This window comes from Pelodiscus sinensis, chromosome 7, assembly GCF_049634645.1.
Source record: "Pelodiscus sinensis isolate JC-2024 chromosome 7, ASM4963464v1, whole genome shotgun sequence".
Classification (NCBI taxonomy): Eukaryota; Metazoa; Chordata; order Testudines; family Trionychidae; genus Pelodiscus; species Pelodiscus sinensis.
In genome coordinates this window covers 16,321,068-16,347,800 of record NC_134717.1, presented here as the reverse complement: position 1 = coordinate 16,347,800, position 26,733 = coordinate 16,321,068, and the positions used below count along the sequence as shown (strand labels likewise).

The 26,733-nt window shown below is 38.8% G+C and overlaps 1 protein-coding gene across 8 annotated transcripts in view; it reads left to right on the top strand.

Annotated features, from left to right (window-relative positions):
• Positions 1-26,733, top strand: part of NCKAP5 (NCK associated protein 5) — a 652,533-nt gene that overhangs the window by 173,525 nt on the left and 452,275 nt on the right. The window contains exon 1 of one of the 8 annotated variants that reach the window (XM_014580892.3): positions 10,767-10,910. The exons of 6 other annotated variants lie outside the window; for them this stretch is intronic. The gene's annotated coding sequence lies outside the window, so the exon portion shown is untranslated. Of the gene's footprint in view, positions 1-10,766; positions 10,911-22,521; positions 22,759-26,733 lie in introns of those variants that run through there. One more of the 8 variants, XM_075933272.1, reaches the window with a different exon arrangement.

Below are 26,733 nucleotides of genomic sequence, written 5' to 3'. Positions count from 1 at the left end.
CCGCAAGAAGCACTGATTTCAGACAGTAGGAAGTCAGTGTTCTTGTGGAAATTCAAGCAGCCAGTGTAGACAGCTGGCAAGTTTTTCCGCAAAAGTTACCGCTTTTGCGGAAAAACTTGCCAGTCTAGACGCAGCCAATGAGTTTTATTAACCTTTCATCATTTCTAAACCTTGTAGAAATTTGTTGTTCTCCTCTGCATTTTAACCAGTCTGTCTGCATCTTTCCTTAAATGTGGCACTCTAAAACTGGACACATTTCTTTTGCTGATTCGTTTCCAGTGCTGAGTAAAGTGGGATACATAGCTCCTGTGTCTTACAGATGGTGCTCCTATTAATGTGCTCCAGATTAATGCTAGTCATTTTGGCAGCTGTATCATCTGGTTGGCTCATATTCAGCTTTTGACCCATTATAACTCCCAAGTTGTCTTCAGCAGTAGAACTGCCTCATCAATTAATCCCTGTTGTGTATTTGTTCATTCTGTTTTTACTTCCTAAGTGTAGTACTTTGCACGTGTCTTTATTGAATTTCATTTTATTGATTTCAGATTAATTCTCCAGTGGGGCTGCAGTGACCTCTGGGTCAAATCCTATCAGAATGTTGCTTTCACTTCGGTTAACATTTTTTAATTTTGAAAAGACAAACTAATGCATAGACACTACATTCATTTAATACTACATACTTTATTTTTAATTCAAGAATGAATGCAAGAAAATTCAGAGGTAGAGTCCATCAACATTTAAGTCCTGATAGAAGTGGATAAAACTGCATAAATGCCAGTGTAGATACACCCATTTCCACCATGTTTAAATTTCCTCTCCATCTATAATATTATTCATTGTGACTGTGCTAAGGTAAGGGAGTGGGAGAAGTAAGTGTACTCTTCTTGCATTGTTGGGCTCTGTTTTTGTGTGAGAGATGTCCACTGAGAAAAGGGGACATTAGGATGAGTTATTGAAGCACCTTCATTTTGGTCCACAAGTGAACAAAAACTAGCAGCTTACCAGCATTCTCAGCTATTTTATTCTTCCTTTGAGTTACTTGATTATACACTGAACTCAGAGTCTGTGTGAAACTTCAAGCAAACTTGATGAGAATCTCCAGTTTCATAAATAATCTAGCAAACTATTCCATTCTCTCCACCTCCAAACGTATGGAAAACATACCTTTTTCCTTATAGATTCTCTGGTTCCTGGCTTTCTCCAACAGGCCTTACAACTCTTCTTATTCTTTACCTCTTACTGTTTCAGGGGTCTTGTAAACTTGCACACTCTTCTCTCCCTGCATCTGGTGGGAGACAGTTGGCTTATTCCTACATCTGCTGCACTGTGGGCATCAGAAATTAAGATCTCTACACTGCAAACACTGCAAATATGCAAACACTGCATATTTTTGCGGACTGGCAGCTTTCTCAGCACTCCAGCCTTTGTGAGTAGGAATAGAACAGGAAAGAGGATGCTTTTAGGAGACTGATTTCAGTGAGATTCCTAAATGTCCCCTGGAAAGTAGCAAAAAGTTTTTTTTATCTCTAATCAACCAGCATTAGCTTTACACCAGGGTAATTCCATTTACTACTTTGAGGTTGCTTCTGATTTACATGGGTAAAGTGAGTCAAGTCCATAGTAGTCTTGGTTGCTGACGAATCAGAAATACAAAGAATCCACTTCCTTGATATATTTCAATTACTTTTGCTGCCAGTCCCTGCCAAAATAAGGAAGGGGTCAATTGTGTAAAGTATCTTTCCAGACTGCTATAAAAGGGGTGGGTAAAATTCATGTTTAATTCTGACTGAAGGATTAGGTGGTTTCTTATTTCATTTGAACAGTTTCAAATATCCTTAGTTTATTACCTTTTCGTTATCATCATATCCATTATATCACACGTTAGCTAACAATTAGGCACAATATATACATGTTGTTAGTCTCTGTGCCATAGAATTACTCCTTGTTTTTAAAGTTACAGACTAATATGGCTGCCCTTCTGCGACTGAGGACAAAGCTTAAGCCTGGATTTTGTACTTCCTTCATGAATTTAAATACAATGATGACCAATCTGCATTGTGCTAAATAATGTGGGATATCCTGTGACATGTCATAATGAATTATGTTAACCACAATCCAATTTTCTCCTAAGATATAATAGCTTTTGATTCTTGTCCTAAAATGCACCAATGCTTTTGAATCATCTTTCAGAAAAATCTCAGCATTATCTTAGTATACTCTTATTTTTTTGTCCAAATAATTTTTATCATTCATGTGTTTACAAATATCAGACATTATGAACAAATGATTATGCAATCTATATATATTCATGTATGAAATGTAATAGATTGAACGACATTATTAAACAAATGTAGTTAAGTAAAATAAAGGAACTAAAGCTTCTTTCATAGAAAGAAGGAAGCAAGTATTGCATCCGTTGAACTCTATTAACATTTCCTACCACAAGATGGTCTTTCTGTTAATATAGAACATAATAGGCCGATTTGTCAGTAGATATATGCTGAACTTTTTATTCAACTCTCAGTATATTTTATTTGCATATAAAGTGGCACATTTATGCTCAACAATAACTAGCCCTGAAGGAGCAACATTTAATAGGAGAATATAATTATTCTACTCAGCTCATAAACATTTTCTTTGGGGCAATGGGCAACCATTTAGGATAAGCTCCATAATCATTCATGTAAATTATCTTAATATTAAAAACCTGAGCCAGGAAATATTTAAGTTGCAATAATGTTTTGATTTTATTTTAATGAAAGGCCTATATTTTCCTTGTGTGACAAAATGGATGAAGTAATATCTTTTATCCAACCAACTTCTGCTGGGGGGAGAGAGAAGCTTTTGAGGTTATACCACGGGTGTGAAATAAAAAAATGACAGCCCACAGGGTTAGTCTCTAGTGGGCTGTCATCGTTATGTTTATTACCTGCGCCTCTGCAGGTATCAGAGGATCGCAGCTCTGATTGGCCATGAATTGCTGTTTGCAGCCAGTGCAAGCAGCGGGAAGCATTGTGGACTGGAATGCCGCTTCCTGCTGCTCGCATTGGCCATGAACAGCAATTCATGGCCAATCAGAGATGCGATCTTCTGATATCTGTGGAGGCACATATAAGCATGGAGGTAGAGGCCCGTCAGGGACTAACGCTGCAAACTGGATCCGGCCTGCAGGCCAGAATTTCCCACCCCTGGATTATATAGAGCTTTTCTTCATGTCTGGTAAGTACACTCAGAGCATCACAGCTAAATACAAGATGGATCAGATTGTTTAGCATAAGTAATTAACTCTTATATCAAGGGACCACTCAAGGTGAAGTGGCCAGTTAACACAGTCATGGGGTGTGGCGAGGAAGAGAAAAATGTAGCTTGGTGATGAGGGAGGTTGTGGGTTATAGATTTTTGTAACAAGGCGTTCATCCAGTGTCTTTATTTAGTCCATGATTTTTATTGTTTAGCAAAGTTATGAATTTAAGTTCATAGTCTCATCTTTTCTATATCAGCCATTTCAGAAGTCATGTTAATAAATATCAGTGTGTTCTCTGCCCTTTTTTATGCCTACTATGCATCCAGTTTTATGTTTTGAGGGTACATATATTGTTTATTATAACATAACGACATATACTGTGTGAACCACAGAGGAATTGCTATATTATTCAGATATAATGAGTGCATTATATAGAAGCTGATAATAATAAAGCTTAGGAAGGAACTATCAGTTTCACACATACAAAATGGGAAGTGACTGTGGAGGAAGGAGTACTGCAAAAAGGGAGTCATAGTGCACTACAAGCTAAATATGAGTCAACAGTGTAACACTGTTGCAAAAAAAGCAAACATCATTTTGGGATATAGCAACACAAGTGTTGTAAATAAGACAAGAAGTAATTGTTCTGCTTTATTCTGTACTGATTAGGCCTCAGCTGTAGTACTATGTCGAGTTCTGGGTGCCATGTTTCAGGAAAGATGTGGATAAATTGAAGACAGTCCAGAGAAGAGCAATAACAATGATTAAAGGTCTAGAAAACTTCCTAACTGTCAGAATTGTTAAGCATTAGAATAAATTACCTAGGGAGGTTGTGGAATATCTATCACTGGAAATTTTTAAGAGCCGATTAGATAAACACTTGTCAGAGATTGTCTAAATTATGATTGGTCTTGCTGTAAGGCCAAGGTTCCTTCCAGTTCTATGATTCTATAATTAATTATTTTAATGTTTCTAAAAGGGTTGGTTCTGGCCAAATACATAGTAGATTCATAAAGCATTTTCATAATGATTTATTTGTTATGACATTTGTTTCTTGTAAAGTTTTACTACCTCAGTATTTTTTTCAGAATTTTGATATGTGACCTCAGAATGAAGAAGGAAGAAGAAACAATGGCATTAATTGGATTAGGCAATGTGCAATTATGGATAGAGTTTGACCCATTCTCCTTGTGTTGTGTGGGGTTTTCCATTCTTCCTTAGCATGCACATCAGAACATATGGTACTTGTGGTCCAGATACTGATTGCACTTACACAGTATGTATGAACACAGTTGATTTTTTAGATGACTTGCTCCAGATAAATATCAGCATAAATGAGATCTGAATCTGATTGATTGTAACAATATCATCTTTTTCTTGTTTGCTATGAGGATTGGGGCTTTGTGGTGAACTCTGCTTTTACTTTCTGACGCTTTGCCAAATCCCCAGCACCATGGTCTACCATCAGTAATTTAACTCATGGCAGGAAAGGGAGGGAGAGGGAAAGCTATGATGGTCATCCAGTTCTATAAAGGTCAGCCAGTTTGCTCTTTGAGCCACTTGGCTGCTATCTCTCTATAGAGTGACATCCTGCCAGTCCTGCTTTCACTTTCTATCAGTCATAACAAGAATCCAATTTATGTGACTTGAACACAGGTCTCCCACACAGAAATACAATGCATGGTTACTTCAATAACATGTCGACTCTTAAGTAAAGTAAGTTGTCATGGGATAAGAGGGAAGGACCTATCATGAACTGATAACTAGTTAAAAGATAGGTAACAAAGGATAGGAATAAATGGTCAGTTTTCAGAATCAGAAGAGGTAACTAATGGTGTCCCCCAAAGGTTCGTCCTGGAATTAATCCTATTTAACCTATTTTAAATGATCTGTAAAAAGGGGTAAAAGTGAGGTGGCAAAATTTGCAGATGATACTAAATTGCTCAAGATAGTTAAGACCAAAGCAGACTGTGAAGACCCTCAAAAGGATCTCACAAAACTGGGAGATTGGGCAACAAAATGACAAATGAATGTTAATGTTGATAAATGCAAAGTAATGCATATTGGAAAACATGATCCCAACTAGGGATGTAAGCGACTAGTCAACTACCCTATAAATATATGCTTATCGGGTAGTTGAGTAGTGACTCAACTAGTCGCTTCCCCCACCTTGCTGCCTATATCAGAGAGAGGCAGCAAGGGGGGAGCAGGAGCAGGTGCTGGGGGGAACCAGTTTAAAACTTGCTGCGGCTCTGCTGTTTCCCCCCTTATCGTCTAAACCACTACTTGATTAGCTGATTACATGTTATTTAACATCCCTAATCCCAACTATATGTACAAAATTATGGGGACTAAATTAGCTATTACAACTCAAAAGAGAGAGATCTTGAAGTTATTGTGGATAATTCTCTGAAAACATACACTCAATATACATCAGCAGTCAAAAAAACAAACAATGTTAGGAGTCATTAAAAAAGGGATAGAAAATAAGACAGAGAATTGCCACTGTATAAATCCATGGTACACCCACATCTTGAATGCTGTGTATAGATATGGGTGCCTCATCTAAAAAAAAAATCTTAGCATTGGAAAAAGTTTAGAAAAGGGAAACAGAAATGATTAGGGGTTTGGAAGACAGATTAAAAAGAATGGGACTTTTCAGATTAGAAAAGAGGAGACTAATGGGGGATATGATAGAGATCTATAAAAGCATAACTGGTGTGGAGAAAGTGAATAAAGAAAAGTTATTTACTGGTTCCCATGACAGAAGAAGTTGGGGGTACCAAATGAAATTAATAAGTAGCAGGTTTAAAACAAACAAAAGGAAGTACTATTTCATGAAATGCATGGTCAACCTATGGAACTCCTTGCCAGAGGATATTGTTAAGGCCCAGGATTCAAAAAAGAGTTAGATAAATTCATGGAGGTTAGGTCCATCAATGACTAGTCAGGATGAGTAGGAATGGTGTCCCTCGCCTCCATTTGTCAGAAGCTGGGAATGAGCAACAGGGGTAGGATCACTTCATGGTTACCTGTCCCATTCATTCCTAGGTCCTAGCAATGGCCACTGCCAGAAGACAGGATACTGCGCAAGATGGACCCTTTGGTCTGGCTCAATATGACTGCTCTTATGTTCTTCTTATCTTTGGAAAGTCTACATTAATCTTCATTAATTAATCTTCTGTTAATTAATAATCCACTGTTAATCATTAATTATTTATAATGGGCTGGTGGTGTTATTAAGCACTCATATTTGCACTAGGCATGGTCCCAGTGCTGAAGAGTTTACAGCATGATGACCACGGAAGGCAGGGGACAGGTTGCGTAGCAAGAACTATTATACTACAGCAATTATGCAACTCCACTTATGCATACATATATCTTGGCAATTCTGCACTATTGTGAAGTGGAAGATAATACAGATAGTACTATTGTTTCACATAGGCACTGGTCAAACAAAGTACTTAAGCACAGGCCTAAAGTCGTTTGCTGAACAGGGAGGGATTTAAGCATGTGCTTAATGTCAACATTAATGATGATGTCATTTTATTCCTTGTTTGGCTTTAGAATTCTGTTTTCACTTAGAAACTAGGGGAAATCTCTCCCTTACTCAACTGCCATTAAATTAAATTAAATGAGTGAGTGATATTCATGATGGCACAATTTGGCCATAGGCAATTGTTAGTTTTGTAAATGTTGTATTTTAAAAGTACTATACAAACATTTCTATTATTATTCTTAATTCCATTGTACTTTAAATGAAATTGATTTGGAGCCTGTTTCTATAGTACTGAAACATTAAGAAGTCAAGGGGGGAAATGGCAATGTCAGAAATGCTAGCGCTTCAGCACAGAGTTTGAACATGCCTTTGGACTATAATGATATGAAAAAGCTATAGACAAATGATCACAAAGATAACCTATAAAAAATGTAAATTGCCATTCTGCATTACTATGCAAATCTTTGTTAGTAAGGCAAATGGAAGAGATGGACACAAAGAGTATCATACTTTTTATTTAAGTAGCTGAAGAAAATAACTACATATGTTTTAGCTTATTATGAGTTTTCCATTCAAAATGAAAATCATGCGGCTGTTAGTTACAGAAAGCTATTTGTTAGAGCTTCAAACTCAAATATCTAAACTTGGGAGCAGAGTGGTTTCAATCTCATGATGTCTGAATATTCAAACTGTTCCAAGTGCAGGAGTCAAAGGACTTGGTGAAGAAGATCGATTTGTCATGCTGTCATTGTCAATGCACTTCGGGTTTGGGGGAAGCAGGGCTCAGTCAAAGCTTGGGAAACAGAGAGGAAAGAATGGTTGTGCCTATATAAGTAAATGCAGGGATTGGTGTCAAAGTGTGTGATGGGAGCATGTATTTATCACATGCAAGTACTTTTTTTTTTGGTGATTGGTTACATAATGGTCAGACTTATAATCAGTGAAAGAGGGATTACACAAAGAGAAAGGAGAGGAGTTAAGGAAGCAAAATATTGGAATGAAATTTCCCTTTTCTTACTTTACAGCAAGAGGGAAAGAACTTTTTAGCTTAAAGCAAAAGGAAAGTACCTTGATATAATTTTGTTTACCCTGTGAGATTTTCAGGCTCTCATGCCTCTACAGAACTTTGTCCCAGGGCTGTATATGTACCTCAAAAGATGATGAAATGATAAATATCCATCATGGAAAGCATGTTTGAATTATAGTTATGCACCCATGATATAGCTATTGAGTTTACTATTCTACTATGAAGATTAAAGCTTGTTGTTTATTAGCCCCATCTTCATCCCAGTGGAAATCCATGAAGTGAAAGTTCCAGATAAAGTCAAGTTTGTTGTACTTACGACGCTGTAGCGGAAGGAAGCTTTCTGTCTGCACTATGACAGGAGCAGCAGTGGCCTTGCAGTAATTGGGAAAATCAATGACTTGGCAATCATGACCAGAAAGCTGCTTCTATTAAGTGCAGATTTATAGATATTCCAGGAAAAGTACTGCTCCATTCAAATGGCACAAAACACTTTCAAGACAGCAATAGAGCTTTAATAGATTTTGTTTCTGGAACTAGCAGCATATTATACAGGTTATCTTCTAAGAAGAGAAAAATTTGAAGTTAGCAAACACTTTTCTGTGGACTTCTATTTTTTTTTTGCGGTTTTTCATTATTTCTTACAAAAGATCCTACTATCTCTGAAAAATACGAAGGCTTCTCAGTTACACACCCACAATAAGCAATGCATGCCAATCATCAGGGTACCTATTCACAGGCAAGTGAGCCTATCCCAAAGGAAGAAAAAAATCCAGAACAACTCCACTCCATGATCTAAAACTGTGGGGTAGCAGCTCATTTAAATTAGCCGCCTGCTCATTGTCTGCCTCAGTTCTCCCTCCCACTACAGCCGAGCAACCAGTGGTAGTTACTAGAGGCCTAAGGAAGGCTGTTTCTGGTACTTTATGATATTATGATTCTACCTCTTGAGAATGATTCCTGCCCAGATTACAGGTTAGGGGTACTGTGAGTGTCTTATCCCTGGTGATGGTCCACCCCATTGCTTTGTGTGCATGAGTGACTCATCAGGAATGACACTCTGTGAAGCACTTGGCTAGGTTCCTGAAGCAAGATGAAATCAGGTGGATTGAGATTCCATGCTGTGAAAAATCAGCTCAGAATTTTTGTCTAATACAACGGGCTCAGAGCTAGCCCTCTCCCCCCACCCTTCTTGTTCCTTGCCAAAAAAAATCCCCCCTCACTCCAGGATCCCCCCAAAATTTCCTTAGATGTTTTCTTGTGAGGTGGGTCTTTTGGCCTGATCCCCACATCATTCCCTCCTGAAAATAACTTTCCCCAGGAGGCAGAACTGGGGGTATGCTATCTATGTCCTTTAGCTTCTTTCTTGAGGCTCCAGGTAACTAAGGGCCAATGACTCTGAAATCCACATAAGAATTTGGTGAAAGAAAACCATCTGACCTCTTCCCACAGCAGGAACTAAGACTAATTCTTTGTAATTTAGTTGTTACATTTCCTATGCTCCATAAGACTTGGTGAAGTGGCTAGAGAACTTTGTGGGGTTCTTAGCAGTTGTGTATTAGGAATTACAGGCCATACCTGTTAGCATGATGTTGCTAAAGGACCCTAGAGATTTCCCTTGCTATAGTACCAAAATCTACAAGTGCTCTGCAGTCAGTGTAACTATGCTGATCTGAAAGATTGTCAGGTAATTCCACACAAATTAAATAAATGAAATTTTTCAGGCATCTTGGTATTAAGGGTTTCTCAGAGAAACATACCATGAAGCATGCACTCACCTCTCCTGGATAATAATTAACAAGCTCCCCTTGAGATCTTGCTGATCTGTTTTCAGTGTTTTTGCCAAATGCTTGCCCTTTATCACCCTCTTACGATGCTCCCAAGGTTCACAGTGAAATTTGTTCAACTGTTTGCAATCACACCAAGCCACCCATCCATCTCCATGCAGTCACGCAGAAAAATTCTAAAATGCCAAATGTAATGGACATTTTTCATTAGCTTCAGAATCCAGAACTTCTATGCTAACCCTAGACTTATTTACAACTTACAAGGAGAGCAGTATATATTTTTTTATTACTCGAAAGCTCATGAGATCAGTTAACAAAACGTAATAAATGCACAGGAGCCAAAATATCTGTCATTTCTGTAATGTTAGAGGACTCTCCCACTAGTCATAATGCAATCAGCATGTTGCACTATTGATGGTACGTGCTTAACATGTCAAGCAGGTTAAAGGTGGTCTGTTAATTTACTTTTATCCATCCTTCTCTCATCAGTGATTTAATACACTCCCTTGAACTATAATAATGATGAATTATGTGGTTAGTTTTTTAAAAAAATTTAAACTCTATTTCATTAATCAAGATTTTTCTTTTTGCAAAGTAGATTTTTGAAATATTTATGGCATAGATGAGGTTGCTACTGTGCTTACTACTTCAGTCATGGTGTAGAATGATTCTTAGTGTACTGGAAGTTAACAATCAGCTTTTCTGTCAACAAAATGCAAAACGTAGACCTTGATTTCTTATTAATGATGTCATTACTACTTTTCTATATAGTCTTGCTTAGAACATGAGGGTTTTGTACTGAGCTGCATTTAACATGGCAGAAGAAACCACCATGATAAAATGAATATTGTTTACGTTCAGCTTTTGGTTAATAGGCTTTAATAACTCATATTACTACTTTCCTGCATTTAATGTTTGTTATTGTAAACTGTATTTAAAACAGAGGGAGATCAATGAGATATCCCAAATTGTTTGAAAATATTTAAGTTTTCAGGAAAATATTCCAATGGGCCTTTAAATGTGCACCCATCGTATAGGTAGATGCCCATGGGTGGATCTCTGTAACTATGCAGATCCCACTTATTTCAGTGAGAATTCATACAAGGATCTATCTGTAAAGATTCATTTTGAGGAGCAGGCACTACATTTTTTACTCTACTATATTAATATAATCCTTCATCTCTTCCTTACCTCCTCCATCCTTTACCTTTCTGGCTACAGGAACTGATGCTGTGAGATCCTCAGGGGAGAGACCAGGGCCAACATTCTCAAAAGTTACTAGTCACTTTGGATTCACAACCTGAGACACCTACATGATTTTCAAAAAGTGCTGATAATGCATCATATGAAAATCAGGTATGAGCTGAGCACCAAAAAATGGAGACATCAAAATCCCTACTCACTTCTGAAAACCATTACCCATGTTTTCCCCCTGCAACTTGTTCAGCATACACACAATTGCACATACAAACCCTATGAATGCATGAAAATATGGGTTTACCTATTCATGCGCAAGGATTTGCTGTACAGAGTTGGTTGCATATGCAGATTTTGCTGGCTTAGGTTGAAAATGTGACACTTGGGCTACGTCTATACTGGCCCCTTTTCCGGAAGGGGCATGTAAATTTCAGCAGTCGTCGTAGGGAAATCCGCGGGGGATTTAAATATCCCCCGCGGCATTTAAATAAAAATGTCCGCCGCTTTTTTCCGGCTTTTAAAAAAGCCGGAAAAGAGCGTCTAGACTGGCCCCGATCTTACTTTGAAGTAAGAATAAGAGCCTCCGGAAAAGGGCACTTTTTCCAGAGGATCGGGGCCAGTCTAGACGCTCTTTTCCGGCTTTTTTAAAAGCCGGAAAAAAGCGGCGGACATTTTTATTTAAATGCCGCGGGGGATATTTAAATCCCCCGCGGATTTCCCTACGACGACTGCTGAAATTTACATGCCCCTTCCGGAAAAGGGGCCAGTGTAGACGTAGCCGTAGTTATTTGCAGAAGTTTGCAGAGTAAAATGATCTTATGGATACTTGCAAAATACAATGGAAAGAAATGCCCTAGAAAATACTAGTCTTCCCACAAAACACTTTATTTTGGTATTTCTGCATAACACTCTTCAATGGATTTCAAAGCAAACCGGATTCCAAGCAGTTTACCAAGAGTCACTTTGAAGGATGGCAGTATAAGGAAAGATCTTCGCTCCTCCAATTTGCCTTTTAACCTTTAATAATAACAGATTATCCCTACAGTTGTCATAGTAGGTAAAACTATGGTATGATGACACTATGGCATCTGCATTTAATTCAAACTCTTGCCAGATTGATTGGCTCCAAAGGATAAATAAAGTCCTTCAACTGCAGCCATGTGCAATAATAGATCTTCGAAGAGATTTAGTTACACTTACTAGCATAAGATTGTATTTTTCTTTATTTCACTGAAAGCTTCTTCCAAACCCATAATGAAAATGACAGAAATTATACTCTTGTGACAATGTCATATGCACTCTAGCAATATGTCTTGAATAACACACACCATTAAACAAAGTTTTTGAAGTTGAGCATCCATTTATTTTTTTTAAATAGATTTTTTTACAACCCCCTAGCGTCATTGTTATTATTGTACTAGAAATATTTCTTATAATTACTACACTTAACAAAGAAGGACTTAGTGTCAATAATTTTCATGCCTGATAAAATATTGGTCATATAAATAAGCAAAATATTATTTATACCAATTTAGACTTCAGCCTGGCAAATGTGTAGGCATCTGAGTAACTTTATCAATGTGAGTTCAACTGAAGACATATTTAAACAATGACTTCTTTTTGGCATGTACACTTACTTTAATCTTGACTTTTGTTAGTGTAAGCCAACAAATGCTAGGCTGCAGATCCCTGGCAGCAGTAAGTCTGTATGTAGAGAGAGTGCAACAGTCCAAGTTGCCCACATCTGCTTCCTATTGGAGATCCCAACTCCCAGAAGTAGGTGGAGGCATCCTTAGAGAGGGTTAGGTCAGGCTGGTGCAAGCTGCACTAATTCAGTGACTCAGCTCAGCAGCCTGCACTATAGGTTTTTATAGAGTTCTGTCCAAGAGGAACTCAAGTAGAATCCTGAGAGGAGGGCAGTAGCAATACTTCCTCAATGGTAAATCCCGCTTATAGCCCAAAGCCTCCCCTACACACAAGGGGGGAGGGGTATAAATTGCATACCTTACTGTACAAAGGTGTGACTCTGGATTTATGGTGCTGAAGTTCAAAAAACTGCAAGGAGGTGATATACATCCATGTAAATACTGATTTTTTTTACTTCTTGATGGTTTCATTAGGCAGAGGCATGAGTTATGCTTTAGCGTAGTGGACTGAAAGCTAGAGACACATAGATGCTTGCTCTGGTTCTGATACTGACTCTCTTTGGGATATTGGTCAAATCACTTGACTGTTGTCAGGCTTAGTTTCCTGATCTGTAAAATGGAGATGATAATATTTATGAGGATTAATTAGTTTATGAACTATATTGTGCCAGTGGTATTGTATTTATTTTTTTAAGCAGACCTGGTTTCCAATGTGGGAAATCGGCTTAGAAATCAATGTCTAGATGGTAGCATGAGGTTTGTAAAGTTGTTTAAAGATGTGAAGAGCTGTATAAGTACTTAGCATTGTTATTCATAAGAAATCAGCTGTTCAACTGACAAGTAAAATAGGATTTGTCTTACTTACATTTTCGATTTTAAATGAATACAGGCCAAAATTGCATGTCTATAGAAATTCTGCATTTCATCTGGGAGCAAGTATATGAGAAAAGCAACCACCTGAGGTTAGACTAATGGTTTCAGTACAGAAAGAGCTAGTGGCCTGATACCATTTGTCTTCCACTGCTAGGAAAAAGAAATGAAATACAATAATTCCTTTTCTATAGTCTCCCAATCCACAATTGTTATGGGCTTTATAGTGATATCTATTCTGATTTGTTATGAGGTATGCCTCTAAGAGATTACAAAGCAGAGGGTACAGTGATGTTTGTAAGAATTATAGTGAAAATAGTCAACTTTTCATCCATTTACCAAACTGTTCAGCATTTTCATTTCAAAGCAGGTGAGGCTATAATAAATATTGGATGCAATATTTTTTTACCTAGAGAAAGAGAAAGAAAAAGCAAAATAGATGAATGAATGGATGGATGGATAAATAGATCGAATCCATTAATATGCTGTGAGTTTTGGCTACTCTTGTTACAAATGAAGGGGGAGAAGAACCCAAACCTGGTCGTGTTTGTGTTATCACTGAACCTTTGGGTTCGTCTCTTCTAAGAACCATGTGTTCTATTTATTTTCAAAGTCATGGTTTAGGAAAGAAGAAAGATTTTATGGATCAAGCTGCAGAATAGTGTTTTATTTCATAGACTGCAATCTTGAGTATCTACCAATGTACATGGCAGAATCGTTGAAATTGGCAGAATGCTAAAAGCTCTTGTCTATAAACAGATAGTATGAAAAAATGATCAGTAGTGAGATTGACCTTTGTTTCTGCTGATATGTTTCTGGCCTTCTGAGTAGCACTTTTTTAGGGAATTAGATAATGATCACTGAAACAGAAGACAGGCAAAGGAACTGAAGACCATGAGATTGCTCTTCAGAATGATAATTTCCCAAACTTCTGTCCTGATAGTGCCCCCCAAAATAAAATGCATTGTGGACAGATACTTGTTTTCTCAAGGGAGAATTTCTCTTTATGAAAGATTGCATCTCAAAAAGTGGTTAAATTATTAAAAATAATGTTTAAGACATTTTTTCTAAGGATAATCATCGCTGATTTATTTGGGGAGTTTTGCATTAACACGCATTCTGAGAAAAAAGGAAATGGACATTATAATTGCAGAGCTTAATGAAAATCTTTACTTAATGGGTAATGGTGGTAAAAACATGGTGACAAAAATTAAGATTAGCACTCATTGAAAAAAATTGTGAAAAATTTAGATTATTTTGTCTAAAAGCTTTGAAAACTCAGTTATCTATCGAACAACAGTTTTGATGGCCATTTTCTAACCAGTCCTACTTAGGCTGTATAAAGAATAGGGTAGAAAATTATTCTAAAAATATTATAATGTTTTCTTACAACACATAATTAGCCTGTTGAATTAATTGCCACAAAATAGCACTAAGACCAAGAACTTTAGCTATCCAGTTTTGGGGTTTTTGGTATCATCTTCAGAAGCAGATGCTTCTGGCTGCTGTCAGAAATAGGATATAATATTAAATGGACCACTAGTTCAATCCAGTGTGTCAGTTTCTAAATTTCTCTGATGCTCATTTTAAAATAACTTATTTGCTGAAAACAATGAAAATGCCAATGTGATGACTATAGTCTACATATAGAATTTTGTAGTCCACCCAATATTGGTATATAGACACTTTAGAAATGCCTCCAAATAGATAGTCCTCTAATATATTTTCGTATTTACCTCGAACTAGGGATGCTGATAGTGCTGCTGCAACTCCTGGCTTGAATTTGTTTCCCTCATATAGAGGGTTTACACTTTTGTTCAATGAGTCTTGACACTCCTGCTATCAAATCTGTTTTGCTGCTGCAAAAGCGTAACATTTGTGACTATCTATTCACATTTTTCTTGTTGATATTGTCCCTGGCACTGTGTTAGGCATGGTAGGGGTGAGCAGGGATTGTTTATTTGCAATTTCCTACCGTGTCTCATACAGAGTGTTTTAGGTATGTTTGTAGGTTATCATTTGTAACAAGCTATATTGTTTTAAACTTGAAAATATTTTTAATTCTTATTGGGACAAGTACCCCTTTTCTGTCAATTAAGGTGTTTTTAAGTCTTTTTATAGATAGGGCAGGTACTTTTCTTATGAGCTCCAAAAGGCCTTTCGAAGATGAATGTTTAATGTTATAAATGTCCTTTCATGGATAGCCTAGAGGTGATATTTCTCCTATTCAGTCATTCTTATTTTTTTCTTTCTCTGTCTTTTATTTGATGTGTCCTCTTATATGCATAAATATGTACAACTAATACTTTTATTTCCATATTGCTGTGCTGTTAAAGTGAATTGTGACATAAGGTTTTATGTACTAAAATCTGACTTGTGTTTTATATGTCCACATACTTTTTCATTTGTGTGAATGCCAATCTACATGTTTAAATATGCCTTTGGTTCTTTTATTTGCTTCTTGTTGCCTAAGGAATCTTGCCATTACTCACAAATGTAAACTTTCATGTTGTTTTAAGTTCCACTTTGATTACAAGAGTTGTTTTGTTTGACAATAGTAGATTCCACTGAGAAATAATATCTGACAATGTGCAAATAAATTACCTATTTTTTCTGTCAGCCAAGTTTACAGTCATAGAAAAAACACATAAAAGCAAGAAAAAAAATCAGAGCAGGTGGAAATCTTGAGTAAGAGTAAAAAATATAATCTGATTGCAGGAGAAAGATGGAAAATCTAATTTCTTTAGACCATGAAGTCCCATATGCAGAAGTTGAGAGCACATCATTCATGTTTACTTTTGATTGATTAGTCATAGTTATTGGGAGGGTGCTCAGTTTGGCATTTCCCCTGCTCTTAATAGGCACCTAAGGTGACCTTCACTGGTATCCCAGCTGGTGTTCAGACATGCTTAACTTCTTAAAACTGGCACAGAGCATGATGTTTATATATTTAAGTAGTAATGTGTACAGAAATAGGCCCAAGGTTTAGTAAGAATACAATAATTGCTTTCCTTTTAACAGCAGGTGATGCATTTCCCACTGAGGAAAATATACTCCTGCTGTTTTAAGCCTAAGAGCAACAGGGGGAAATGCACATGGAAACAGGAAATGTCACAGAGCTAGATATTGGGAATTCCATTTGCAGATACCAGAAAGCATTGTCACTATATAAAATGAAACTCTTAATTGACAGATTTAATCAAGCTGCAAAGCAAATAATCAGATGATATTTAATCACTAATTCCAAATTTTTAAAGAACAGAAAGTGGTAATAACAGTTCCCTATGCTTTTTTCTCTCCTCTGTTGCCTTGGCTGCTGTACCAAAGGTTGGCAATGAAAAAGCTGAAAGTATGAATAACTATAACAGCTTCAAGGACTAATTCATACAACATAAGTGTTTCATTTGCAGTGTTAACATCAATTATATATTGCAAGGACAACTAGCACATATGCTACTCTGTAGTTTTAATACAGTTGAATAATTAATGTATTCACATGTGCATACACTGCTAATAGCAATGACCGAAAATTGCAAATGTATATAGAACATTTGTAAGAACCTCAACTCTTGCTGTCTAAGACCCTGATTTTGTATTCAGATTTTTGTACTCATATGGGACTTCAATTAAGTTAATGGTGCTTCATGAATGTAGGTGATCTGACTACAGATCAAATACTGTGCCTTTATTCTATATGTGTTTGTACTGTGCTTAGCACAACAGTGGGACCCCAAATCTAATCAGGCCTCAGGAAACTAGTATAACAATTATTTAATAATAATTAATATAATGTATATTGATGATACAAACAGGTTAATTTTCAATCAAGTCTGATCTACTGAGATTTTTACATGAGTAAGAATCATGCATCACAGTGTTACCATTCCAGTGCAATTGCAGTAGTACATTTTTTAAGACGATGTTATGAACTTTCCAAAACCTTTGCCGGAATGCAAATACTGTAATCAGATATTCTCATGGCATAGTCAATTCTTCTCTAAAGATTACATGTCTATGAATCTTTTGGGTTTTATAAGAATGAGAGTGCCCGGAGCGTTTCCTTTAAGTGATTATTGGTATGTATACTGGGTGGGGCATGTTAAGCAAAGGCTATTTTTCTTATAAAGCAGTTATAACATGTCAGTTTGGGCAACAAATTCTCACTACTCTCAACAAAACAGTACATCTCAGCTTTACTCCACTTCCCAAATTAAGTTAAGGATGTACTGTATATGCTTTGATTTGAAAGCTGACTTTCTTAAAAAGTGCTTTCATCATTTAGCACTGATCAATGTTAAGAAACTACTGTAATTGCATTACTATAGAGAGCAGAAATCTCAGCCTTGATTAATAATTTGGCACAGATCTGAAAAAAGTCTCTTCAATGAAGCTGGTTATGTAACTCTGTGCTATAGAGGAAGGGTCATTCTAGCTCTCACAAATATAATTTTACTACTAAGATGAACATTGAAGATTAACTAGGGCTCGATGAATTATTTTAATTGGTTTATTTTGTCTATAATATTACACAAATATATCTGGTGTTGGATACCTGTTGAAGGGGAAGAATGGTGCTGTATTTAAGGCACTGGACCAGGCAGAGATCTGGGGTTTTACTTTAGTTGTTCAGTGCCTCAGTTTCTCATTCATAAAGATAAATTATTTTTGTCTTTCTGAGGTGGTGGAAATGGTGGTGCCATCAAGATGTCATCAAGAGCACTTGTGAAGTTTTGTAAATTGAGGACTGTGCATTCTTCACTATAGCTTGAGGATTCCATTTGCCTTCTTTTTTATCCTTTTTTTTTTTTTTTTTTTGCTGGCTATACAGACACCTGCAGATTCAGCATGTCTTTCTGGTCCCAGACATCTGATGCATGCTAACGTGGGGGTGCAGTTCAGTCATCCACATAAATGATCATGATTTTAAAATATATGGTTAGACTGATTTGTTTTACAAACTATAAATGTAAATATCAAAGAAAAAGGAATTCCATGTTGCCCTCCTTTATTCCCCTGCAAATGCTGAAATCAAAGAAACAGTGTTTGGCTGCAATGGGCCAGATTATTGACAGTATTAAGGTGCCTAAAAATGCAAATAGGCACCTAAACATTTTTTAAATCTGGTCCTGTGTTCTTTTGGATCCTCTTTGCTGCCTAGTAAAATAAAATGTGTTAATACTCTCAGCCCATACTGACCTCTATGGGAGACTTACCTCAGTAAGAAGTGTATAGTAGGAGTAACAACTGTCAGAGAGCTCATGGTTACAGGGGCTTAGGGCCTGGTTTTCATTTAGACAAAGGCTTTTTAGCACCATGCTTGCAGTATAAAATGGCTTTAAAGTGTGTGTCAGTCTGCACTGTCCTTAAGAGCCTTTTCAATTACTAAAGCTGTGCAAAGTATTCTTAGGACAAGTGAGAGACTGGGCCGTAATGCTGTAAAGCAAACGTGGGGTATTGGGACAGTTTTTATACTGGGGGTACTAAGAGCCATTAAACCAAACTATAACCCATGTGTATAATAGAAACCATTTCAAGCCATGGGGTGCTGCAGCACCCCCCGGTATTCCTAGTTCCAGCACCTATGGTAGGATGAGACAAAGTCAAGAGATTACTGTGACGTAGTGTGGGTACCTTGCTGGTTGCTAAGCTTGGGTTGTGAGTGACCTCCACTGGCTTCTGGCTGCAGCACTGCCCAGCAGGGCAGGGGATGAGTCTTTATGCAAGGGGGCTTCAAACCTGTCTGACCAGTTATCTCCCAGGGAGTAGAAGAATGGGAAAAAGGGGAGTGGAGCCCTGGCTGGGGGCAGGGCTGGAAGTGAGGGAGTTAGTTTCTGTCTGGGAGCATGGAGGAGACAGACTAGGGAAAGGGACTGGAATTTAGGGGCCCAGTCTCCCCCATCTCAAGGGGGGCTGAGGCATCCTAGGCCTACCCTGTAACCAGATTACATCTGTGCTGTGCTGTATCCTGGAGAAGCAATAAACAGCCTCTATTCTACTGGCTGGTGGAGTCTGTGCCATTACAGGGGTGCAGGAGATGGGAAAACCCCAACGTGCCGTCGCAATTACTCAACTGCAACTCTTCTTTCGGTCTAGGCCATAGAAAGTCATGGTCATTTCCTTTCAAAGGCTATTTTTTGGACCTCATAGCTGACAGGTGGCTCCATTTTAAAGTTCAAATCTTGCTCCCATGGATGCCAATAGCAAAATTCCCCTTCACTCCGATACTATCAGGAGTTGGCACAATGAGTAATGAGTAAATTACATCCTGAAACTGATGTATTGTTTAGGTGGGGAGTTATTGTGGCAGACTCTGGAAATTGCATGACATGTATTTATATAGAAATATGAAATAATTAGAAACTCTTTATACTGATTAGCTTGGATTTGCTCTTAAAGCTTCTGCATGTAATTTATGAAATAGTGTTATTTTCATTACTCAGGCATGTATACAAAGGAAACAAATGATCTTCTTATATTTTGTGGCCAATCAAAGGAAGAGTTAAGTGGGCCATACACGATTCTCTTAAAACATTAATTTCCTGTGTTGTCTTCAATATCCATGATAATGAAATGTTGAAAATAGCCACTGGGTATTATTGTATGAAAGATAAATTAGATCATTCCAGTTAGATAGAAGTCTTCTCTTAAGGTTGTCATCAGGACATGATTACTGTAAATTTTTCTATACATGAGAAATGCCAATCTTTGAAAGCATTTCCTGCTTGAAAACAAGCGGTGATTTGTCAGGATCTTTTCATTTAAATACTGTCAAGCTGATGACAAAGGAAGTGCTCTTTAAATGAATGATTAAGTACTACATCTCATGTTCAAAAATGGCTTTCCCCCCCACTGGGCTTAATTGTAAGAGCTCAGTGGAACAGGCAGATGCTTATCACTTTGGAGAAGCGAGCCATATAAGATTCCATGGGCATGCCTGGGCAAGTGAAACTAAAGTTTACCTACAGGTCTGTAACATGCTACATTTCATACTTCCTTGTGTGGTAGGCTTTTGCTTGTAGGCTGTGACTTTTAAGGCAGGACTACACTATCGAGCAATCTCAATCTAGCTGAAATTGGCATATCTGAGGTCAGGTTGCCACGGGGTCTCCACTGTGGGGCTCAATAGGAGAAATTCTCTCTTTGACTTCCCTTATGCTTCTCATTGTGGTGGAGTACTGGAGTAGAAAATAGAGCAATCGGTGGCTGATTTAGTGGGTCTTCACTAGACCTGTTAAATTGACCCCCAGGGGATTGATCGTTGCAGTGCCAGTCTCTCAGAAAGTGTAGACATGCCCTTAGTGGGATAAATAACTCCTTTTGGTGGAAGCAGAATTGTGTCCAGGGTGCACAAAGTTTGTTTTTTGGGAGGAAAGGGCAAAAAGATTCTTCTGCCTCTTCTAATCTCTGCCCTGCAATTTTAGTGTTTTCAATTACCTGAGTGCAAGAACTATACACTGCTTGTAGTGTGAGCATCCCAAAAGCGAATATATAAAGGAGACCATATTGCCTATGGCCTGGCATAGACCATGTTCTCCTTGTATGCCAAAGAATGTTATTGTACACAGTGGCTCCTGAAGCACCTACTAGTGCATTGTGATGCTCTTCCAGCTACAATACAGGGCAGAACTTGTAAGATACAAGCCAGCCCTTCCTATAAAAGTATATATAATGCATAATAGGATGGGTGCACAAGTTTTTTAGGGCATGGAAGAAGTTTAAATCACCACTTTCTATTATGGAATCTTTTTGAAACTTTTCCCCAAATATTTCAGAAATTATGTTTCACTTTGGAGTTTCTCACTAAAGCTAATTTAAGCTCAGACAATTTATGTATTTTAGACATATGTCTGACCTTCAAATCTTTTGCAGATCATACTGTATATTGCCCAGGATCCACGCACAGGATACATGTGTGGATCAAGTACAGTGCATTGACCTCACAGATGCAAATTGTTACTAAGGATGTTAAATTGCAATTATCTAGTTAATCGTGTAGTTGATACAATTTGTATCTACTATATGATTAGTCAATAGGGAGGCCCTCCGCAAGGCCACAGTGAGAGCTGGCTAGAGTCAGGACTGAGCAATCCAGTTCACGCTGGCTCCGGAATCCATTGTGACTCTGCATTTTAAATGTAGTAAGAGCCGCTGTGCTCTTACTACATTTAAAATGCAGAGGCGCAAAGTCCTGGACCAGCACAAGCCAGGACTGTTCGGTCCTGGCTCACACTGGGTCCAGCAGCCCCTGTTCATGGTGGCCCATGCTGCTGCTGAAACAGCCCCTGCCCGCAGCCAACCCTAGCCACCGCAGAGGCTGTTCCAGCAGCAACCCATGTTCACGGTGCCAGAGCTGGCATGGACACAGGCTGCTGCTGGGGCCAATGTGAACAGAGGCTGCTTGAGGGCAGCAGCCAATGTATCCAGGGAGTCCCAGCTCACCGCTGGGACACCAGCGGACAGGGACTGTTGCTGAAGCAGCCTCCTTTATCCCTCCTTTATAGAGGTGGGGGGAAAGGAGGCACTACAGAGACAATGCTGGGGAGAACCAGCTTTTAAGCCAGCTTCCCCCCAGCACCAGCTCCTGTTCCCCACCTTTCCTGCCACTCATACATATGAGTATGCCTTGTACAGAGGCAGTAATGCTGAAGAGAAGCGAGTAGTTGAGAACTCCATTTGACTAGCCGATAAGCATAAGCTTATCGGATAGTCGAACAGTCGACTACTCGTTTACATCCCTAATTGTTACCGTTATTTATGAGTCCTCAAAGCACAAGAGTAGCTTTACAAGTTCTAGATCCTTGCATAGGACCACTATTCAAAGCATGTTTATGTACAATAAATAATACAGTAAAAATCATTTAACAACAATGTTTACTATTAAGTGCTGCCATTAAAACTACAGAGGAAAATTGAAAATTTCAGATATCCCTTGTCTGTCTTCATGTTGGAGTGATAGCATCTGAATAATTTAATCAAGAGTAAAATGACTTCTAGGTAAAGCTGAGTAGTGATTGTCTTTCTGACACGCAGCATATGACATCAATCTGGTGTGAAAAAAGAGTCTTTGGGCACAAGGTTATAATATTCTAAAGCAGTTTCAGAGTTGTTGATTTTGATTGTCACCTTTTCCCCCCCTCTGTCTCCAAACAGTGAAAACCACAGTTTCTGCAGAGAAGTCTGGTGGTATGCCCCCACCAGAACAATTCAAATGGCTAAAACTTCTGAAAGTCTACAATAGAGCCTCCAGTTCAGAAACATGACTCATAACCTATAGCCTTAGATTTTCCAGTTGATCATGATAAAAATCTTTAAAATGTTTGAGCTGTAATTCAGGTAAATATTGTACATGCATTTTTCCAGTGAGTCAGATCCAGCTATGAGAACAAGTCTGGTGGAAGCCTAAAGGCTAATTCTTGCTCACTCTCTCACTGTATAAATAAATCACGGTAAATCAGAATTAAATCTCCTGCAGTCTGAAAGACAAATGGACCGTAAGTATTATACTGAAGTATTTTAGACATAATGTAGAAGGAATACCTATTGTAAAGATATATTTTTGTAATGTTCACTTGCAGTATGTATTATAAAGTGAAAAACTAGCATGTAAGGATAATCTGGATTGTCACTATGTATCCTGAATTGCATTCAATTGACAAATACTCATCTAAGCCTATATTTGTGACTATTCTGAGACTTCTTGGCTACAGTTTTGTATATGGTTCAGTCTTATTAGATTAAATGTGATACTTAGCGATAACTTTGTAAAAAATACTTCTAGGCATGTATCTTTTTGGGGCATGTAGTATGCAGGGATTTAACTACATGGTTGTCATTAGTATTACTAAGAGATGAACAACTAGAATTTCATGAGTTCAGCTGAGAAAGTATCTTCTCTGACTATGTACTAGTCTTATCCCTTACTGCACCTGTGGATACAAAAAATGCTGGACTAAATTAAAGTTGTCGGTTTAAGTTTTTTCATAGTGGAAATAAAATTAATTTAACTTGTATAATATTACTACTTTTTATTACTTGTTTGGTATCCACTATATGTGTAATGAAAACCACCTGTAGACGTTGCAAGGCTGCACTGGGGATAAATGATGCATTGGTCCTTTTATGTATAAAATTACATGATGATAATGATTAATAATACAACGGTGCAAGCAATAAGAGGGGAACGGTGTGATTTATTTAACTATACACCAGAGAAGGAAAACTACTCATTTCCATTTTTTCTACAGTGACATGTGAAGCCCAATTAAGTTGCCTTTTGCAAATATTCTAGGGAAGATCTATCAAAATTCATCTTTCCTCCATCCTGCTAGAGGGCAGGCTGGGAAGCCATTCTTCAGCCATTACTTTTGACTGTAGACTAATAAGCGTCTGCTTCCACTCTGCACTTCTTGTTCCAAGCCACTTTATCTATTCCTGTCCTAAGCATGGATGCAGCTGCCCTTCTCCTGACTCAGCACCAAACCAGCTCTTCAGAACTGCCTGTCTTGAAGTGGTGCATATTCAGCGTACCAGCACGCAGATGGAGGAAATGTGTCCCTACATGGCCTCTTGCATAACATCTCTCCCTTATTCAGGGCTGATGGGGCATGGTAGGAGCACACTGTGTCTTGTGTAAGATCCGTGCAATGGGATGAATTTAATCCCAGTGACACATCCCTGTGCCTTCTGTTATAACCACTGACTTCAGTGGGATTCAATGGGTGTAACAAAGAGGACAGTTTGACCCAAAGTATTTAATAGGCATGTAGGCTCAAATATTCCAGTTTTAATTTCAGACCTGTCTGGGACATTGTTGAATTTTCGTATTATAGTTTGCCATTAAAATTTGGTACATTCCTTATGCTAAATCTCCCTAAATTATGTCTTCAGCTAATGCCACATGATGCTGTGTAGTCTATACAATATTTAGGAAATGCCAGATGCAGATGTTTAATCCCAGGGTTAGAGAGGGTTAGGTTACCCTGGGGCATTCTGTTGGCTCATGCAGGAAATGTAAACTCTTTCTTTAAAAAGTAGAGTCCAGAGTTAGTTTATTAGCTATACTGCAGTGAGTTGCTATTGGGGCTGGTTTTTAGATAAGTGATTTCCAAATCTGTAGTGCAAGGAATATTACAATTAGTTTCCTCATCCAGCTTCAGAATGTAATTGTTGTCTCTATAGAACACTACAGGTTGCATGGGTTTTTTGTATTTGTGGGAAACAAACAAAACAGGGACCAATCCTGTAGTTTAGTTTGTACTGAGTTTTATTCTCTTAAAACTTTCACTGGAGTTAATGGGAATTGTTAATGAAAAAGGAGAGCATATTTTAGCAATGACCCTGTCCTTGGCTTCAGTCCTATTCAATAGTTATTAGCCTATGTTGACTGCAATGAAGAACTCCAGCACTTCCAGGCGACATCTGGGAGTAAGGTCGATGCTAACATCTTAGAACAGCCACCGCATTGGTTCATGTCCACACTACCCTCCTATTGGTGGTGCACATTCAGGGCTGCTGCTTCCATCTACTTAGAGGAATAGTCTTGAGGGAGGGGGGGTTAAGAGCCTGTATTCTGCAGAACTCCCCACCAAGAGCCTAGGTGCTCCTCTCCCATAAGTCTACGCTCCCTGCTCCCCACCAGAATCCCAACTGGTCCTCTGAGCTCCTGGCTCCATGCTCCCTGCAGGGAGCTCAGATGCTTACCTCGGTTCCATACAGGAAGTTCCGCGCCTGGAAAGCGAGTGGCTCCTCGCTGGGAGTGGGGAGTCCAGGCATCAGCCTGGCTGGGTGCAGAATTCTGGGAACCTGTGGGGCAGCTCAGCTGGGAACAAGGACCTGGGAGTCCAGGGGCAGCCTAACTCAAAGAAGGAGTGCAGAGCCCAGACTATGTGCAGCAGCCTGGCGGTGGGGGGAACCAGGAGTCCAGTGGGAGCATCTGACAACAATCACAGCCAATAGCTGATGTATGTAACCCACACTGTCTACACAGATATTGCATCACCCTAAGTATGCTGACGGAAGCTCTGTGCCTCTCTTGGAAGTGATGTTATGTTGGTGTAGCAGGCCACATACACCTGTAGGAGCAAGGCTGTAGTGTGTATGCTGTCATAATTCAGTCAATACAAGCTACTTTTTGTCAGCTAAACTCCATAGTGTAAATCAAGGCTTAATCTTCCTGTGGAAGAAAGAATATATCTCAGAGCTCCTGGATATCATGGTAAACACATATTACTGCAGCCCTTTGTGTCTCCCACCAGCCAGCTCAGCTGTCCAGGAAAGAATGGAGGATACAGCTCCTCCTTCACCCAACAACTCCCCACAGCTATTAAAATGCTGGTAGGGAGCATTCCTGCTCTCTGAGGGGTGGGTAGAATGCAGGGACACAAGGGTCATATCTACACTAGGAAACTATTTTGAAATAACTAAATTCAACTAAAGAACTCCCGATTTACCAAATTCGAACTTGCGTGTCCTCACTCTGAGGAAACAGCAAAATTAGTCCGAGGCAGGCTCCATTAATGTGGATGTGCTACCTTGGACATAGAGCCCCAGGAAGCACTCGGGAGCTGAGAGAGACCTCCCGGAGGCCAATTAGTTAGAATTAGTGGCCCCAAAGTGTCCACACTAATGTTATTTTGAAATTGCTATTTTGGAATTAGTGTTAATTCGTGTGAAAAGCAGGAATACAGGGTTCGAGTTCCATGGACCATTATTTCAAAATAACAGGGTTGGTAGGGTGTACACATGGTTTATAAATTCCAACTTGGGGGGGAGGGGGTAATTTCGGAATAAGGTCCGAGTATAGACCAGGGCAAGGTGAAGTGTTTCTTATATGACTTCTTCAACTGGAGCACCATGGGGACAGCTAGATTGAATGTGGCCCTTGCTTTAAAGCTCAGTCCTGCTCCCATTGAAATCAGGAGTTTTCAGTGAACTCTGTTAGAAACAGAATCAGAGTCTGTCTGTCTGTCTCTCTCTCTCTCTCATATATATATATGCAACCGGAGTTGCAAATGAAGCCCGGGATTTGAATTTCCCAGGCTTCATTTGCATAAAGCCGGGCGCCGCCATTTTTAAATGTCCGCTAGTGCGGACTCTGTGCCGCGCGGCTACACACGGCACGGACTAGGTAGTTCGGACTAGGCTTCCGAGGAGTAACGGTAGTCCGAAGCCTAGTCCGAACTACCTAGTCCGTGCCACGTGTAGCCGCGCGGCACGGAGTCCGCACTAGCGGACATTTAAAAATGGCAGCGCCCGGCTTTATGCAAATAAAGCCCGGGAAATTCAAATCCCGGGCTTCATTTGCAACTCCGGTTGCCTACATTACCACCCTAGTTCGAACTAGGGTGGTAGTGTAGACATACCCTCTCTGTGTACACACTTTATATAATATATGTACAAGGGAATATATAGTAGGTTATATGGGGGCAAATTTTCTTCTGATACAAATTGATGTAGCTGTGCTGAAG